This window comes from Juglans microcarpa x Juglans regia, chromosome 8S, assembly GCF_004785595.1.
Source record: "Juglans microcarpa x Juglans regia isolate MS1-56 chromosome 8S, Jm3101_v1.0, whole genome shotgun sequence".
NCBI lineage: Eukaryota > Viridiplantae > Streptophyta > Magnoliopsida > Fagales > Juglandaceae > Juglans > Juglans microcarpa x Juglans regia.
The window spans coordinates 10532640-10551173 of record NC_054609.1 but is presented as its reverse complement, the minus strand read 5'-3'; the positions used below and the strand labels follow the sequence as shown (position 1 = coordinate 10551173).

At 41.2% G+C, this 18534-nt stretch overlaps 1 long non-coding RNA gene across 1 annotated transcript; it reads right to left on the bottom strand.

Moving 5' to 3' along the window:
* Positions 1-2887: 2887 nt before the first annotated feature.
* Positions 2888-10181, bottom strand: LOC121244782. The gene is made up of 2 exons (XR_005936493.1): positions 10003-10181; positions 2888-2970 (listed from the first exon to the last, which is right to left on the bottom strand). It is a non-coding gene; the product is annotated as an uncharacterized LOC121244782 (long non-coding RNA).
* Positions 10182-18534: the final 8353 nt, after the last annotated feature.

Below are 18534 nucleotides of genomic sequence, written 5' to 3'. Positions count from 1 at the left end.
GGTCTCTTCCACCTCCTATGAGCATATGAAGCCTATTTTGATACATGAGAAGGAAAAAATAATTTTTTCAGAAGTTACCAGTAAACTTTTTTCTGAAGAGAGAAGACTAGGTGGTGGAAGAAATAGTCCACCTGAGAACTTAGCATTGGTAGTAGCTGGTAATGGGAAGAAGAAGAACTCCATGAAGATAAAAACAGTCTGCTAGGGGTGTGGATAATCTGGGCACATCAAGAAAAATTATCCAAAAGCAAGAGTAGGTTAGGCAAGTGGCTCCAAGTCAGTAAATAGAGATATTAGAAATGAAGATAATTTTGTGTCTCTCTCCATGGAAAACGATGTTGTTTGAAAATGGACATGTACATCCTCATGGCATGCCGCTAATTCTCAAAGTTGCCATGATAGAAGATGTGTTAATGTTAACGGGTTCACAAGTTTGCACACAGGCATTGGTTTGGCATTGATGCAAGGTATGTGGTGAAAATTTATGTCGATAGCTGGTGAACTTCCAGGAAAGCCAAGCGTGGCAGTTGTACCATAATTTTTCAGCAAGGTTATTTTCGACATGGGCCGAAATTGAAATGCTTGGAATTGGTTTATTATGAGTGTGTATGCTTTTATGGTGGAGCATGATAGCAGAAGTTATGAACATTTTCATTGCGGTGGAGCATGGTTGTGGGACCAGCCAAAGTCGCAAGGTGGAGATTATTGGATTTGTGCTCCTTTTGGAGTCCCACGCCGATGGAATTTGTAAAGGGAGCTAAGGCCCATGACCTATAAAAAAAAGGCTTAGCCGCTTGATAAAGTGCACCAGTCAAAAAGCTTAACTAGTAACTTTTGACTTTAGTTAAATTCCTCTGTTGGCCTTTTTAAAAGAGGAAGAGGTGTGAGTTAAAATTTTGCTAGTGAGGAAGCTTTGTGCGTGTATTTGAGGTGAGGAGAAAAATTGTGTGATTGTAATAATTTCTCACATAGTGAATTTTCTTCTCTGGGTCTGGTGGTTTTTCTCCTGTTTTGGGAGTTTTCCACTTAAATTCTTATGTAGTTATTATTTCTCTGTTTTTATTGATATTCCTTCAAAGGGTGGATCCTTAGGGGTGAATTAGGAAAGTTCAAATTCCCAACAATGACATTACATTGGACAAAGGTGTTGGTGCTATTTTTCCATTTCATCTATATTTTCCCATTTGAAATAACGTTGTATTTTCATTAAACCATGTTAGTTTATCGGTTTATTTTTGTGTGTTTATAGTTATATTACTTCTCTTTTCATGATATGCCAAGGTAATATTGGTGCAATGATAACAATTGCCTTCTCTCCCCTAGCACATATTGTAGTTGCTTTGTCTTATAGATTGGCATCTAACTAAAACAGATCTATATATTTACCTTCTTGTGCTACATCATGTTCTTTTTCCCACGGGTTTGTGATGGGTAGAATTTAAGATAATTGCGCTGTCAAGTTTGTAATCAGTTTTGTCTTTGAAAGTGCCTTCTTCCCTCATGATGTAGGTGAGAGTAGCATTGTTATAAAGTTGAAGATTTGTTAAAACTCCATATGTTCTTGGAGGTTTTGTAATGGGCTTTCTTTAATCACAGCAAGAACACAACCAAGAGCAGAGAAAAACAATACATAACTTTGAACAAGAAAGAAAAGAAACCCAATAACTCAATTCTTTATACAAGCCTGAACAAGCACACTTATACAAGTTTCCAGTAGTTTCTTATACTCGTTCTATACTACAAAATTAAATGTAGTCATTTTATTACAACTAAGAATTAAATGCAGTGTACAGTCCTTCATTCCCGCGTGATTCCTTCTGTCTCCAAAACGCACAGCTTCACTTAAGTCCTTATGCAATGTTTTGATTCCTATTATGTTAAAACCGTTGCTCAACTCAATCACTTATGTGGCGCCCTCGACCCCCACGTGTTATTTTTGTGAAGTTCGTGACACTGGGATGTTGACCACACGGATCACACACCCCAACGACCAGTGCTCAGAGTGTGTACAATATGCAACAAGTGTACAAAATAATATTCGCAACGGAAAAATAAAAAGGTCTTTCTTTATTAAGTACCAGAATTGTTCAAAAACAGTAAAATAACTTTACAAGAATTATACAGTCATCCGACAGATAAATTAAAAACAGGAAATAACATAAGGGAAACAAATCCCATAACGCTGATCAACATATCAGTAACTCAAACCTCCGGCGGAGCTGATCCCTCGGGTTCATACTCGAGCTATGCGTTAGACTCTACAGCACCATAAGACGGAACCATAGGGTAAAACACCACAATGAGATTATGACATCTTAGCAAGTAATTAATCAAAACAACATCCAAGAGATTTAAAATATATTACTATAATCACACGTCCCCATACGAACAAATATGCAGAAAAACAAACCACATTCATTTTTCCCAAAAATACACTTTTAATACTCACGCCAAAAATCACATTTTTGAACCAATCATAACCATTATTACAAAATTACGCATGCACCACGGTCTCCCCTATGGACCGTTCGCACACCCTGGCTCTCATCGTCACATCACGGGTAACGTCCGTGCATGAGACTTCGTAACGAGCGATGCTCAGTTTTGCGCTCAACGCGTACATGGCCAAGCATCCTTTAACCTCGCTAGCCAAAAGGTTACGGAATGGGTACAAGAGCGTTAACATCTCGTCTGTTCCCGTCGTCGCCCTACGACAACTCAGGGGACGTCACGTCAGTCTGTTACGCTCCCGAGTGACCAGAGGAGCTCCACCAAGATAATGTCCCATCTCGGCTTGGGGTCGTGATACACACGCACCCACATATTCAGTCACAATTCTGAACAGACAACGTGACATCACAGCATAATTTATTAAAAATGATAAATATACATTTCAATAGTTTATTGGAATACATTTAAATATCTCATTTACAAATTCACAAAAATTACAAAAATACAGTTTATAACCAACTACACGCGTAATCCCGTCCTCCAATCCAGCCCAAGGCCCAATTTCGACAACCAACAAATCAACAGTTTACAAATAACAATTATAACAATATTATTATTAAACCTGGAAAATAACATACACGAAAAGGAGAATAAATCTGGAAGATCAAGCGAAAGGGCTGTTGCTCAAGGTGGCAACACAACGGCTGCAACAGTGATTTCAAGAATAAAACAGTGGCTTTTCTAGTGGGTTTTCTCTCAAAGGAATTCGATCTAAAAAAAATGATGAGAAACTCAACTCACGGAAAGTTCCCACAATTCACCAAAATAAACCGATTGAAATTCCACGATTTTAGAACAAAACAAAGCACGGCCAAACTTCAAGCTCTCGGATTCACTAACAAAATCACAGATCAAATCTCAAAACACCAAGAGATGTGAAAAGCTTAAGCGAGAGAGAGAAGATGAGGATATCAGAAGATTTTATTTGTAGAACCCGTGGCCTATATATAGGCCAAGCACGGCGGTTTGCGAGGCATGCGTGTCGCACAGGTAGAAGATAGGTGAAAATGGCAGCACAAGCCGTGGAGGAGAAGAAAAGGCTAAGGCGCGGACGTGTGGCACTGCAGCTGGACAGCGCAACACAGAGTGCACCACCAGCCAACACGGAGCTGCTCACGGAAAAGGTGGAAGGTGGTGGTGGCCGTGAGGAGTGGTAACTCGACAACAAGCATTTCGGAGCCTCCACCGAACGACACGGAGTTGCCATGGAAGAAAGGGGGTGGTGGCTTGATGTGGGTGAAATGCGTGGCTTAAGATCCGATTGGAGGAGAGGTTGGCGTCTGCAGCAGCTGCTGGAAGAAGAAGAATCCAGAAAGAAGAAGAAGAAGGAAGGAGAAAGTGGTGCACTGCGCAAAGGAGAAAGTGATGGAACCCTAAGTTCCATCCAAAACGGTGCCGTTTGAAAAGTGAGGGGCTGGGTTGACATTTCCGCACGGGCTGGGCTCTGCATGGCACATGGGTTGGGTTTCAGTTGCTACACGGGCTGGGTTATCACTTCACACGGGTTGGGCTTGATTTAAAACACACACACACACACAGCCCCAATAAAATAAAAACACAGTAATTAAAGAAGTCCAAACTGGAAACACACACAAAATAAAATAAAATTAACATAAATAAAATACCATAAATAAAATAACACAAACAACATAATTAAAATAACACATTTAATTAAAATATACGGAAATATAAACACAAGTAAAAATTAGAGATCTCACAACCTCCCCCCTTAAAAGAAATTTCGTCCTCGAAATTGCCAAGTTCCTTCATTGATTCCAAAATAAGATATAATACAAAGCTCAAAACAAGCTTGAAAAAGAAAACAAACATTCAAAACTACCCGAACAAGTAAGGGTAAAACTTCCTCATGTCTGCCTCTCTCTCCCATGAAAAATTCTGAGCCAAAGGATCTCCCCATGATACCATAACTAGAGGTATCGTCTTAGATCTCAATTGTTGCTCATTTCTGTCCAAGATCTGAGTTGGCACAACTTCATACGTGAGATCAGGCCGGAGTTGAATGCTTCCTGGGTCAACGAAACATGGCTCTTGTTGTCCAAAGCTCTTATTCAAAGACGACATGTGGAAAACATCATGACTCTCTCCAAAATATTCAGGCAAGGCGATACGGTAAGCAACAGGTCCAACCTTTTTCAGAATCTGAAAAGGGCCAACATACCTCGGGCTAAGTTTCCCTTTCTTACCAAAACGCTTAACGCCTTTCATTGGAGAAACTTTGAGGTATACCCAATCACCTTCCTCAAATAATAGATCTCTTCTCCTCGTGTCTGAATAGCTTTTCTGACGACTCTGCATAGCTGCCAAGATCTCTTCTCCTCGTGTCTAAATAGCTTTTCTGACGACTCTGCATAGCTGCCATCTTGCCTCTTATAACTTTAACCTGATTCCTCATCTCCTGAATAATTTCTGGTCCAAGTAGATTCCCTTCGCCAACTTCATCCCAAAACAAGGGAGATCTACACTTCCTCCCATAAAGAGCTTCATAAGGAGCCATTTGAATAGTCGCTTGAAAACTGTTGTTATAAGCAAACTCTATAAGCGACAGATGATTTTCCCAACTTTCCTTAAAATCCAAAACACAAGCTCGCAACATATCCTCAAGGGTCTAAATAGTGCGTTCTGATTGACCGTCGGTTTGAGGATGATAAGCACTGCTAAATTTCAACTTGGTGCCCAAAGCTGTCTGCAAACTCTTCCAAAAGTGAGACGTGAATGGTGGGTCCCTATCTGACACTATACTCTTGGGTAGTCCATGAAGACGCACAATTTCCTTGACATATAACTGAGCCAAACTTCCTAAAATATCAGTGTTAGAAATAGGTAAGAAGTGGGCGCTCTTGGTCAACCGATCAATAATTATCCAAATTGAATTCTTCCCACTAGGCGTCCTTGGTAGCCCAATTACAAAGTCCATTGCAATGTCGTCCCATTTCCACTCGGGAATAGGGAGTGGTTGAAGATAGCCAGCGGGTCTCTGATGCTCAGCTTTAACCTACCGACAAGTTGTACATTTTGCAATAAACAAAGTAATGTCTCTCTTCATTCATTCCCACCAAAAACTCTTCTTCAAGTCTCGGTACATCTTTGTACTTCCAGGATGAACTGAATAAGGGACTGCATGGGCCTCAACCAAGATTCTTTCTTTAAATTCTAAATCTGTAGGAATCACCCTACGATTTCGGAATAAAAGGATGTCATCTCTACTTAGACTAAAATGCGCAGGTCCTTGTGATTTCTTGACTCTTTCTTTAATATCTAACAGCTTAGAGTCATTTTCCTGCAGAGTCTTCAACTCCTCAAGATTAAGAACTCGGATATCATGTATTGAAGTCAACACCTCTTCCTGCTGCGAACTCTCAGCAAGAAGTCTCCTCATACCAAAAAGAAGAGAGTCTAATCCTGGTGACTCAGCCTCATCAACCAAATAAGACTTCCGACTGAGCGCATCTGCAACCTGATTTGCTTTTCCTGGGTGGTACTTAATCTCACACTGATAATTACTAATTAGCTCTAACCATCTCCTCTGTCTCATGTTAAGATTTTTCTGTGAGAAAAGATGTTTAAGACTCTTATGATCAGTGTAGATTTCACAAGTCTCCCCATATAAATAGTACCGCCAAATCTTGACAGCGAAAACCACAACTGCTAACGCCACAACTCTTCCCTCTTGCATAAGAACACATCCCAAACCAAATTTGGAAGCATCACTAAAAACCACAAATGGCTTATGAGGTTCTGGAAGTGCCAAAACAGGTGTTGTAGTTAACCTCTTCTTCAACTCCTGAAAACTCTTCTCGCATTTGTCGGACTAAACAAACTCCACATTTTTCCTGGTAAGAGTAGTGAGAGGTCCAGACAATCGAGCAAAGCCTTCCACAAACCTGCGATAATATCCGGTGAGTCCCAAGAAACTTTGAATTTCGTGCACCGTTGAAGGACGTGGCCATGCCAAAACAACTTCGACTTTACTTAGATCAACTGCTACTCTATCCCGGGACATAACATGACTAAGAAATTTAATCTCCTCCAACCAAAATTCACACTTGTTCAGATTTGCATAGAGCTGATGCTCTCTCAACTTACCCAAAACCAAACGAAGGTGACTGGCGTGCTCTTCCGGTTCTCGAGAATAGACCAATATATCATCAATAAAAACTATCACAAAGGAATCCAAATAGGGTCGGAATACTCTATTCATCATATCCATAAATGCTGCAGGGGCATTGGCTAATCTAAAAGGCATCACTTTAAACTCATAATGCCCATACCTAGACCTAAAGGCAGTCTTAGGTATATCCTGATCCTTTATCCTCAACTGATAGTATCCCGACTTTAAGTCAATCTTTGAAAAAGTAGTTGCACCTCGAAGTTGATCGAATAAATCATCAATTCGAGGTAGGGGTACTTATTCTTAATGTTACCGTATTGAGCTCTCAGTAATCTATACACATTCTAAGGGTACCATCTTTCTTCTTAACAAATAACACAGGTGCTCCCCAGGGTGAATAACTAGGTTGAATAAACCCCTTATCTACCAATTCCTGCAATTGACTTTTCAGCTCTTTTAACTCTGCTGACGCCATTCGGTACGGGGCCTTATGAACTGGTGCCGCATCGGATTCTAGATCGATGGCAAACTCCAAATCACGAATAGGTGGCAAGCCAGGTAAATCATCCACAAATACATCAGAGAACTCCTTTACAATCGGAATATCTGCTAAAGATTTCTTCTCCGAAAGTGCAGACATCACTTGAACCAATAAGGCATCCGCCCCTTTAGCTAAGTCCCTGCTTGCTTGAATGGCAGATATAACTGCAGGTTTCGCCTTTATCTTACTTCCTGCAAACTCTAAATACTTCCTTCCAGGTAGTTGGAAACTAACTATCTGACTAAGACAATTAATGCTGGCAAAATACTGATATAACCAATCCATTCCTAAAATAATGTCAAACTCAAGTAATTTAAACATTATCAAATCTGCCTTAAGAGTCATTCCACTAATAACCAAAGAACAACCTAGGGTAACCTTTGAACACCCCACAGTCTCCCCATTTGGTAACTTCACTACCAAAGACTGTGATAAAGGTTTAAAGACCAGGTTGCACATCCGTGCAAAAGTGGTAGATATGAACGACTAAGATGCTCCCAAGTCAAACAAAGTGCAAGCATAAAAATCATACAGTCGAACTCTACCTAAAGAGATTAAAACTACTGATGAAATCTATAAATTAAATCACACAGTATAGTAATTTCAAATGATTGGATAGAAATCTATACCTGTGATGACTCCAGCATTTTGGGTTTCCTGAGCTTCATCATCAACCTCACCAGGGGTCACTGGGTACACCCTAGCCTGAACAGTTGGTCTTGGGGTCGTCCTCCCACCACGGTAACCGCCTCAGTTCGCCTAAATCATGGTAGGGCAATTGCGAGCAAGATGTCCCGTTTGCCCGCATCTGAAACACTGTATCCCAAACAAATGGCACTCGCCTACATGCGACCTATTGCACTTGCCACATAATGGCGCTCATCCCCCATTCGTACTCCGATGGCCATCTGCGGTCGGGCCCCAGTCTTGGTAGTAAACTTAGGTGCAGACCCGGAACTACTTCCTTCCCCGAAACCTTTTCTCTTTTGGCTGATCGGAGCATCAATAGGGTCAATAAACTCCCACTCTGCAATCGTAGTAACCTCCACTAACTGCTGAAAGGTCAGAATTTGCAAAGAAGCAACCTGTCTACGAATCTCTCGCTGTAGACCCTCCTGAAATCGCTCGATCCGCATCTCCTCTGTAGCAATTAATTGTGTAGCAAACTTCCCCGAGTTCTATAAACTTCCAGACGTACTACTCGACCGTCATCTCCCCTTGAACTAAATTGTTAAACTCTCGGGCCTTCTATTTCCTCATAGTATTCGGAAAGAAACGATCATTGAATTCCTTTTTAAAACGTGGCCAAGCTACCGCTGCAATTGGTCCTAACTCCATTTCCAGAAGCTCCCGCTTGGTCTCCCACCAAGCAGTCGCATCACCTGGCAGTAGGTAACTTACGTATAACACTTTCTGAGTTTCAGTACACCCACAGATCTCGAATGTCTTTTTGAGATCACTGATCCACCTCCCAGCACGAAGTGGATCCTCTTGTTCAGAAAAAGCAGGGGTTCTATGAGCTAAAAAGCGTTCATACGGACAACCATTCAGTTGCTCCCTTTGTGGAGGAAAATTCTGTTGAAGAAATTATGTCATTTCGGGTTAACGCTCTAGCCATAGCGAGATTCCCATCAATACGAGACAAGTCGTTCTCAGCTTCCGGATGTGGCATTCTTGATCGGTCCATCTTTCTGATAAAACCGATATTTAATAAACAAGTTAAAATACAATAAAATTTTCTAGTACAGCACCAAGGTATTTTTACAGTTTTACCCAGAGCCAGACCGCTCTGATACCACCTGTGGCGCCCTCGACCCCCACGTGTTATTTTTGTGGAGTTCGTGACACCGAGATGTTGACCACACAAATCATGCACTCCAACGACCAGAGCTCAGAGTGTGTACAATATGCAATAAGTGTACAAAATAATATTCGCAGCGGAGAAATGAAAAGGTATTTCTTTATTAAGTACCAGAATTGTTCAAAAATAGTAAAATAATTTTACAAGAATTATACAGTCATCCGACAGATAAATTAAAGACAGATAAGGGAAACAAATCTCATAACGCTGATCAACATATCAGCAACTCAAACCTCCGGCGGAGCTGATCCCTCGGGTTCATACTCAAGTTTTGCGTCAGACTCTACGACACCATAAGACGGAACTGTAAGGTAAAACACCACAATAAGATTATAACATCTTAGCAAGTAATTAATCAAAACAACATCCAAGAGATTTAAAACATATTAATATAATCACACGCCCCCATACGGACAAATATGCAGAAAAACAAACCACATTCTTTTTTTCCAAAAATACACTTTTAATACTCACGCAAAAATCTCATTTTTGGCCCAATCATAATCATTATTACAAAATTACGCATGCACCACGGTCTCCCCTATGGACCGTCCGCACACCCTGACTCTCATCGTCACATCACGGGTAACGTCCGTGCATGAGACTTCGTAACGAGCGATGCCCAGTTATGCGCTCAGCGCATACATGGCCAAGCATCCTCTAACCTCGCCAGCCAAAAGGTCACGGAATGGGTACGAGAGCGTTACCATCTCGTCCGTTTCCGTCGTCGCCCTGCGACAACTCAGGGGACGTCACATCAGTCTGTTACGCTCCCGAGTGACCAGAGGAGCTCCACTGAGATAATGCCCCATCTCGGCTTGGGATCGTGATACACACGCACCCACATATTCAGTCACAATTCCGAATAGACAACGTGACATCACAACACAATTTATTAAAAACAATAAATATGCATTTCAACAGTTTATTGGAATACATTTAAATATCTCATTTAAATACCTACATGCGTAATCTCGTCCTCCAATCCGGCTCAAGGCCCAATTCCAACAACCAACAAATTAACAGTTTACAAATAACAATTATAACAATATTATTATTAAAACTGGAAAATTACATACATGAAAAGGGGAATAAATCTGGAAGATCAAGCGAAAAGGGCATCGTTCAAGGTGGCAGCACAACGGCGGCAACAGTGATTTCAAGAATAAACAGTGGCTTTTCTAGTGGGTTTTCTCTCAAAGAAATTTGATCTAAGAAAAATGATGAGAAACTCAACTCACGGCAAGTTCCCACAATTCACCAAAATAAATCGATTGAAATTCCACAATTTTAGAACAAAACAAAGCACGACCAAGCTTCAAGCTCTCGGATTCACTAACAAAATCACAGATCAAATCTCAAAACACCAAGAGATTTGAAAAGCTTAAGCGAGAGAGAGAAGATGAGGATCTCGGAAGATTTTATTTGTAGAACCCGTGGCCTATATATAGGCCATGCACGGCGGTTTGCGAGGCATGCGTGTCGCACCGGTAGAAGATAGGTGAAAACGACAGCACAAACCGTGGAGGAGAAGAAGGCTAAGGAGCGGACTCGTGGCACGGCAGCTGGACAACACAACACGGAGTGCACCACCAGCCAACACGGAGCTGCTCATGGAAAAGGTGGAAGGTGGTGGTGGCCGTGAGGAGCGGCAGCTCGACAGTAAGCATTTCGGAGCCTCCACCGAACGACACGGAGCTGCCATGGAAGAAAAGAGGTGGTGGCTTGAAGTGGGTGAAATGCGTGGCTTAAGATCCGATTGGAGGAGAGACTGGCATTGGCAGCAGCTGCTGGAAGAAGAAGAATCCAGAAAGATGAAGAAGGAAGAAGAAGAAGGAAGGAGAAAGTGGTGCACAGCGCAAAGGAGAAAGTGATGGAACCTTAAGTTCCATCCAAAATGGCGCCGTTGAAAAATGAGGGGCTGGGTTGACACTTCCGCACAGGCTGGGCTCTGCATGGCGCATGGGTTGGGCTTCGGTTGCTACACAGGCTGGGTAATCACTTCACACGAGTTGGGCTTGATTTAGAACACACACACACACAGTCCCAATAAAATAAAAACACAGTAATTAAAGAAGTCCAACCCGGAAACACACACAAAATAAAATAAATTTAACATAAATAAAATACCATAAATAAAATAACACAAACAATATAGTTAAAATAACACATTTAATTAAAATATACGGAAATATAAACACAAGTAAGAATTAGAGATCTCACAACTTTCCTATGCCGTCATACTATTTCTCAGAATTCCCTTTACAATCTTCTTCCCTTTTGAAAAAGCAGTGGTTCTACCAATCACTACACCTAGAGGGGGGTGAATAGGTGTATTCCAATTTTGATCTTCTTTTCAATATTAGAAACAAATAAACAGTTAATCAATGGACAAAAACAATTAACACAATGATTTTGGTCACGAAGTGGAAACTCATTTGAAGAACTTCTTCAAATTCTAAAACCACTCCGGGTGTAAGGCACCACCTAAAATCCACTATAGAAAAAGTTTATTACAATCAATTTAGAGACACTCACAAAACCTTTGTAGTTCCTAAACCTAGCTTGCAACATCACGAGTGACCCACTCGATCTCTACACGCATGTAGTGTCGGAACTCCGACCTTCTATAGCTTTCCATGAGAACCTCTCGATCTCTGCATCACAGCAGCTCCGGAAATCTTCCGGCCAACAAAACGTCCACTTCAATGGACTTTGAACGAGATTTGATCTTGAGTGTGGTGTGGTGGATATGTGTTTGTCCAAGAGAGATTTACAACGTGAGGAATAGGTTTCTCTCTTTGGCTCTTGAAACACTTAGGGTTTTTCTCTATTTTTCCACACATCAGAACAGAAATGATCTGTTCTATTTATAGTCCCAGCAAGTCACGGCGCTCAAAACATGAATCTTTAGGTTGTCTTGAACATTGGCTCGAGCGAGGTGTCGAGCGAAGGTCGAGCGCCGCTATCTTCTGAAACAACTCGAGCGAGGTGTCGAGCGAAGGTCGAGCGAACGTCTCTGGATGAGTTCAGCTCGCGCGCAACATCGAGCGCACATCGAGCGAACCACTCTGGATGGGTTCCGCTCGAGCGCTGAGTCGAGCGCACATCGAGCGAACCACTCTGGATGGGTTCTGCTCGAGCGCCACGTCAAGCTCACCTCGAGCGAACCACTCTGTTTGGGTTCCGCTCGAGCGCTTAGTCAAGCGCACATCGAGCGAACCACTCTGGATGGGTTCTGCTCGAGCGTTACGTCAAGCTCACCTCGAGCGAACCACTCTGCCTGGGTTCCGCTCGAGCGCTTAGTCGAGCTCACATCGAGCGAACCACTCTGCCTGGTTCCGCTCGAGCGCAAGGTCGAGCGCCCATCGAGCGAACCTCTCTGGAAGGTTCCGCTCGAGCGCCAGTCGAGCCATGTTGAGCACACTTCAATCTTTTTCATGTACCAATGCATCAACACTTGTTACAACTCAACTTTACATAGGTTTTCACAAGAATATGCCAATTAACTCATTTTTCCCTCAACACCTTTAACGTTCTTGACCTCAAGGCTCATACAATTTCTCCCCCACTAAAGGACCTTGCCCACAAGGTGTGGGTAAAGGCTACATAGATTCCATAGTAGCGCTCCCTAGAACTATCTTCCACAGGTGCTCCTATGCCCTTTTTTCCAATCTTTTCAAGGACTTGAAAGGTCCAAAGAACCTTGGAGTAAGTTTCAAATTGTGGCGCATGGATACTGATTTCTGCATGTATTGGTTGAAGTCTTCAAAACACCCATCCTCCCACTTCAAAACTCCTTTTAGTCATTTTCCTATCAGCAAACACCTTCATCCTCTGCTGATCCTTATTCAGATTTTCTTTAACATAACCAAAATCTAGTCCCTCGAGCTGATTGTCCACTGCAGCATTAGTAGGGGTTCCTCAAATGTAGGACAGTAACTTGGGTGGCAAATATCCATAGAGGCCTTGAAAAAGAGATACTCCAATTGAATAATGTCAAGTGGTGTTATAACATCATTCTACCATAAGAATCCACAGACTCCATTCCTTTGGCTTGTCACTGGTATAACATCTCAAGTATCCTTCCAAGGAGTTATTCACTGCCTTGGTTTTCCCATCAGATTGTGGGTGACAAGCAAAACTAAAACTGAGTGAAATACCTTGCAACTAAGACAACTCCCTCTAGAAGTACTTGTGAAACTTAGATCTTTATCCAAACAATGGATTTCAACATCCCATGTAACTTAAAGGCTCTAGAAAAAAAAAATTTGGGCTACTTTACTTGCTTTTTAAGAGTGAGAAATGGGGAAGAAATGAGCAAATTTAGTGATCTACCCACTATTGTGAAGATCATTGTAAATCCATTGGAAGTGGGCCAACCTTCAATGAAATCCATGGAAATATCCAATCACGGAGATGTGGGAATAGGTAGCAGCTGCAGTAGTCCAACCGGATGGATAGTCTCATGCTTACTGGTCTGACAAACATCACATTCCTTGACTAGCTTTCTAATGTTCCTACGCATATCTTCCCAGTAAAAATCTTGATTGGCGCTATGCAATTTTTGTGATAACCCACATGCCCAGCTTGTAGATTATGATGTATATGTTGTAATACTTTAGCCTTGAATGGAGAATTCTGATCCACCATTAGCTTCCCTATCCTCAATAGTAGGCCTTGCTTAATTGTGTAATGGTTTGGACCCTCTAGGCCTGCTGAAGTTTAGAATAGATGCTACTGAGTGTGGGTGAGAGTTGATAGCTTTGCTCTAATTCCTCAAGCCAGACATGAGTTGGAAATGTAATCAAATCCAGAGTAGCTATCTCATCCTCAAATTTCCTTGAAAGGACATTTGCAACTTTATTATCCTTCCCCCCCCCCCCCCCCCAATTTTGTAATCAATAGTAAAATCATAACCCATCAGCTTTGCAACCAATTTGTTAAGCTTCAGTCCCCACCCTTTGCTTCAACAAGTATTTCAAGGTTTGCTAATCAGTCCTAATTTTGAAGGCTCTCCCCAATAAATATGGTCTCCATTTACTGACTACATATACAAGTGCCAGCATCTCCCTTCCATATTTAACATTAGGGCTTTACCCTTCAAAGCCTTGTATTAAAAAGCAATAGGCTGGCCTTGCTGCATGAACACAACGCCCAAACCTACCCCAAAAGCATCACATTCAATTGTGAAGCTTTTGGAAAAATCAGGTAACTTTAAGATAGGAGGTTCAGTGACAACTTTCTTCAATTGCATAAATGCTCAAGTTGCTTCTTAATTCCAAACAAAAGAATTATTTTTTAACAATACAGTTAATGAGGCTACTATAGCCCCATAGTGTCTTATGAACTTTTTGTAGCATCCTATAAGGCCTAAACATCCTCTCCATGCTTTCACAGAACTTGGAATAGGCTACTCCAACATTGAGACAATTTTTTAGGGGTCAACTTTAACTCCAGTGTTAGATATCACATGGGCCCGGGTAATCGATCTCCTGCATTCCAAATTTACACTTGGACATTTTTGCATATAAGGTGTGCTATTTCAACACCTCTAGCACTGACCTGAGATGCCCCACATGCTCCACCAAACTATTGCTGTAAATCAAAATATCATTGAAGAAGACCAACACAAATCTTCTCAATAAGGGTTTGAATATATCATTCATCAACCCTTGTAAAGTAGTAGGGGCATTACTAAGGCCAAAAAGCATTACTAAGAATTTATAGTGGCCTTCATGAGTTCAAACCGTTGTATTCTCAATGTCTTCTTCCTTAACTCTACTCTGATGATAACCCGATCTCAGGTCCAGCTTGGAAAAAATCTTAGCACTAAACAATTCACCAAGCAACTCATCAATGATAGGTAAGGAAAATTTGTCCTTAATGGTTTCTTGATTTAGGCTGCGTTTGGATATTGAACTGAGTTGAGTTGAGTTGAGATGATAAAATATTGTTAGAATATTATTTTTTAATATTATTATTATTTTGAGATTTGAAAAAGTTGAATTGTTTATTATATTTTGTGTTGGGATTTGAAAAAGTTGTAATTATGAGTTGAGATGAGTTTAGTTACCAAACGAAGCCTAATGTACGATAGTCTACACACATTCTCCAACTATCATCTGCTTTCTTCACTAATAAAAATGGTGAAGAGAAAGGGCTTTGGCGAGGCCTCACAACCCTAGATTTCAACAAGTCCTACACAATGTTTTCTATTTATGTTTTCTTGGTAGTGTGGATATCTAAAAGGCCTAACTAATATTGGTGCAGTTCCCTCTATCAAGGAAATTTGATGGATAAAAGCCCTCCTTGGAGGCAATCCCACTGGTTCTCCAAAAAGTTCTTTAAACTCCTTAATAACATTTGTCACTCCCTTTACCTGACTTCCAGGTTTTTGACTTTGTTCTGCTGCTATCAATTGTAGAAACCAACTTTGTTTTCTAACCAAAAAGAACTTTAAACAATTTTCCCCAGTCTGCACACTCAAATTATCAGAATTCAGCCCCTACAAAGTGTAACACCCAACTTGAAAAGCCCATTAAGACTTGACCTTAGCTCCCATAATCTAGTTAGTGTAAGATGATGATTTATTTTTAGGGAAAAGTTTTTAGATTGACTTTTAGCATAAGAATCACACCTTGGGTTTAGCTAGAATTATTGGAAGAGTTCTAGTATTTTATTTTGGGATTAACTACCAAGAAGCTAATAGTGGAATGACACTTGGCATTATTATTGGGCTAAGCAAAAATGGCTAAGTATGGATCGATTTAGGTGTGAGCCTAAGAGTATTTAATTAAGGGCCCTCAATCACTAAGGAAGTAATGGGCTGGAAATAGGTGCCATTAGCCTAGACCCATTTGGATTTATAAAGTCTTAGGCCCCTCTTGAAGAACCTTAGAAATTAAGCCCAATGTGTAGTAGTATGCTTGAGCCTTTGGACCCCACCTACTACCTACAAGAAGTGTGGAAAGGTTCATGGCAAAGAATGCCGAGTAGGTTTAAGGGTATGCTTTCGATGCGATCAATTAGGGCACATGATTCAAGAGTGCCCCCAGCCCGCGTCTACGCTATCACCCCCAGTGAAATAGACGAGGAGGCACCAGAAGGTGAAGAAACGGAAATTATCACTTGTATTTTCCTTAGTACCTCGCTTTTTAGAAATTAGCTCTTATAAATTAACTACTGAGTATATGGTAGTTAATTGCGCTTTAGGTAAAATCATGCTATTTGAATATATGGCATGTGCCATGTTTGACTCTGGCGCAACAAGGTCTTTTGTGTCAATGGCGTTTGCACGAACGTGTAACCTGCCGACCCAAACATTACCTCAAGCAGAAGTAGTGTCGATTCCTAAAGGAAGTACGGTCACATGTACCCGAGTCCTTAGGAACTGCCCGCTGAGCCTAGGTGGAAGGGTGATGGAAGCATATTTGGTTATCTTTAATTTATTGGGGTTCGATATAATACTAGAAATGGACTGGTTATCCAAGCACTATGCTAGGATAGATTGCCGAAATAAGAAGATTATCTTCGATCCAACAGAAGTTGAACAGATCCGTTACATGGAAGGGACTATGAAGGCAACCCCCTTTCTAATTTCAGCTTTACAAGCAAGGAAGTGCATCAATAGTGATGCTACGGCCTATCTGGCACTCATAGTGGAAAATCCTTATAGAAATAAGGAGATTCAAGGAATACCCATAGTTGAAGAATATCCTGAGGTTTTCACTGACGACCTACCAAGATTACCCCCTGATAGAAAAACAAAATTCGTTATAGAGCTGGAACCTACTACAACCCCTATCCATAGAGCACCCTATCGTATGGCCCCGTTAGAGCTGAAGGAATTACAGGAGCAAATAGAGGAACTTCTGGAGAAGCGATTCATTTGACCTAGTTCGTCACCTTGGGGTGCGCCAATTCTGTTCGTAAAGAAGAAAGATATGTCGTTAAGAACAAGTATCCGTTACCGCGTATCAATGAAGAACAAGATAATGATAAAGAACAAGTATCCGTTACTACATATCGATGACTTACTAGTTCAATTGCAAGGACCATAGGTGTTCTTGAAGATAGATAGATAGACTTAAGATCAGGATATCAACAACTCAAGATTAGGGAATAGGATATCCCTAAGACGGGGTTTCGAACCAGATATGGGCATTATGAATTCCTAGTAATGCCCTTTAGTTGAACTAATGCCCCTGTCTCATTCATGGATATGATAAACAGAGTATTCAAATCTTACCTAGATAACTTTGTTGTCGTCGTATTCATTGGCGACATACTAATCTACTCTAGAAGTGAGGAGGAGCATAAACAGCATCTCCGCTTAGCTTTAGAACGATTAAGGGAGCAGAGGTTATATGCCAAATTCAGCAAGTGTAAATTTTGGCTTAAGGATGTGAAATTCTTGGGGCATGTGATCTCGAGCCAAGGAGTGGCGGTCGATCCAAGCAAGATCGAAGCTGTGGTGAATTGGAAGTGTTCGACCAATGTACACGGGATTCGAAGTTTCCTAGGATTAGTCGGTCACTATCGGAGGTTCATAGAAGGATTCTCTAAGCTATCAGGGCCACTCACTACTCTAACCAAGAAAAAGGCCAAGTATGTCTGGATGGATAAATGTGAGCAAAGCTTTCTAAAGCTCAAAAAAGCCTCACAAGCACCCCAATGTTAGCACTGCCTGAACCACAAAAGCCTGACGTGGTATATAGTGACGCGTCTAAATCAGGACTTGGATGCGTGCTCATGCAAGAAGAATGAGTTGTCACCTATGCTTCATTACAACTGAAGAAATATGAGAAAAATACTCCACCCACGACTTAGAACTAGCCACTGCAGTCTTTGCCTTGAAATTTTGGAGGCATTATCTATATGGCGAATCTTGCAAGATCTACACTGACCATAAAAGCCTCAAGTAACTATTCAGCCAAAAGAATTTAAATATGAGGCAGAGAAGGTGGTTGGAAATAATTAGCGACTACCAGTATGAAATCAATTATCACCCTGGTAAGGCTAATGTAGTAGTAGATGCGCTAAGTCATGAAATGCATGATGATTCTTCAAAATCCACCCTAGAGATAGAGTCACTTCTGCATCGTATGATGAGTTTATTAATTAAATACCTCCATCTTGATGCAACTCTCATTGCAATACAAGAAATTTTACCTATAGGATGGAAGTAAAGAAGCGGCAGATGGAAAATCCCAAATGGTCAAAAATCGGGTAGAAGGTGGAAAAGAATGAAGGATCGGAAGGGTTCACCATCATGATCCCAACTGATCCGGAGATCAAGAATAAGATATTGAGGGAAGCACATCAGACTCCATACACAACCCATCCAGGTAGTACAAAAATGTATCAAGACTTAAAAAACAACACTTTTGGTGGGAAGGCGTGAAGAAGGACGTAGCGGAATATGTAAATAAATGTTCTGTTTGTAGGGTAGTCAAAGCATAACATCAGAGACCCGCTGGTGAGTTATAG